This window comes from Diadema setosum, chromosome 22 (assembly GCF_964275005.1).
Source record: "Diadema setosum chromosome 22, eeDiaSeto1, whole genome shotgun sequence".
Taxonomy (NCBI): Eukaryota; Metazoa; Echinodermata; class Echinoidea; order Diadematoida; family Diadematidae; genus Diadema; species Diadema setosum.
Window position 1 is genome coordinate 7,402,655 of NC_092706.1, and position 2,259 is coordinate 7,404,913.

The window sequence follows — 2,259 nt, forward strand, 5'->3', positions numbered from 1 at the left end:
ATTAACATCTTGTAATCATCCTTGTTACCCGGTTGCCTCCTGTGAAGTCTGTAGCTCCAGTGTGACTGATCCTTTTCTTGATTTTCCGCTCCTTCTCAAGATGGTTTTAGTCATTCCTTGATACCCTCATTTGTTCTCCTTTGAAATCTTTGCAGATCGCATCTTCCTGTTCAATGGCACGAGTAAAAATGTATCATACTCTGAAAGGAACGACGAAGTAAAAGATTCAAACCAAACCATGTGGATCATTGAAACGGACCCTCTCTGTAGGATCCGTGTTTCCTTCCTCGTATTTGACCTGAGGCTTGGTTACGAGCTCCTCGAAGTAGGAGACGGGTCCGAAATTACGGATCCAAATGTTGACTACACAGACAACAAAACGTTTACTACATTGGCGAGATTCAGCGGTGATGAAACACCCAGGCCCGTAACCTCAATAAGAAGTACGGCGTGGATACGGTTTTCTTTGCCTCATAAGAGGCATGACACAGAATTCACTTTGGAGATTTCATCTGTTAATGAACCAGGTAATAACTTTTCCTCTGTTATTGAGAGATTTGATCATTACTTTGAGCTTGCGGCGTCGTCAGACGTTTTACTGCTGTCACTTATTCTGTTGTCCGCAACAAAAACCATTGGTGTTGTTATATACATTGAAGTTGTGAAATATGGGACAAATAACACAGTTTATCGCTCTCTGAAGACGGTACTTTTCTTTGAATTGAATTCTTAATCAAATTAGTCGTTACTGTACACATAACAGCGGTAAAATCGTTCGTTCGTATTTATAACACAGGTGTATCATTGGCTTCAATTAGATTATAATTCTCAATCTTACTTAACCCTTTGCCACCGAGAACTAAAAGTTAATGTGTGACACATCTGGTTCCCGCAGGTAAGAAAGGAGTTAAGACAAGACAGTCTACTTGGTTAAGAATGACTTAAATATACTTTCTAATGCCGATCACTCAAAACGCAGCTGTCAGCACATAAGCATGATAAGGGCCTGAATCCCGACATTCACCATCTGTATCTAATATGTGTTTTAATTTTGCTTTATTATGTGGTGCTACACTTTGACAACTTCAACTCCAAATAACTTCAAAAGAACGTTTCCTACAGCAACTGTAATAGAACGTTTCGCGCAATAACATCCCAACATCCAATAACTTGCGCGATTCTGCGACAAAATATAGGTGCCTGCCTATCCTATATACTCGACCGCCATATGCGATAATTATAACAGTCTCTACCCGATATCGATTATTGTTTGTGGTAGGAAGTGTTTTCCCTGCTTACCTCCTCAATGGGCAGCGTCCCTCTCCTTAGATTGCTCCCGAGAGGAGCCCCCCTCCCCCCGTTTAAAGGTCCCTGCTAAATGTTATCAAAGATCATGATGAAAATGACCACAACAACAACAACTAAAACTGACTTGAACAATTTATCTTCCCTTTCAGATATGATCGATATTTCCGAGAACGAACCTCTCATCCTGCATTCGCCAAACTTTCCTATGAACTACCCGAACAATTACTTCCAGTCCTGGCACATTTTAGTTCCCTACGGTAACGTCGTAAAGGTCTGCGTGGAAGCGTTCGATATCGAAAACGGTAAAGATTATCTCTACATCGGAGAGGGAGTTGACAACTTTTCAAACCAGCAGACACGATGGAGACAATGGACCGGACTTAGGGATGGAATAGTCAGAGAGCAACTGAGCTTTGTTTCTACAAATTCGTCAATAGTGGTGATATTTACGACTGATTTCAGTATATCTAAAGCTGGGTTTAACATCACGTTTTCAGCCATACCAAAACTTGGCCCGGAAGGTTTGTGCAAACACCTGCATACCTATTCTCTTTTTTTCCTTTTTTCTTTGCAATTTCCAAGTAACTAGCCATGCCCTCATACATTCGTTATTACGGCATTCCGATATGCTTCTAATTATGTGGTAACAATTCAATTCAATTCAGTTTATTTCCACAAATCCGATAAAAGAAGTAATTACATTGTACATGACAGCATACAAAGGACATCATAAAGGCAAAATAAGAAAAAAAAACATACAAAACATAGGCGTTATATCAAGAGAAGTGGAGGATTCAACATAGGCTTAAACCAACCTTTCAAGGTCAATCCCCAAGAAATACCAGATAAAACACACATCATAAAAACTTAAACAGAAGACATTACAAAGTACAAAACTGACAAGAGACAAAACAACAAGGCAAGTTAGCATAATATGTTAATCCTTATACA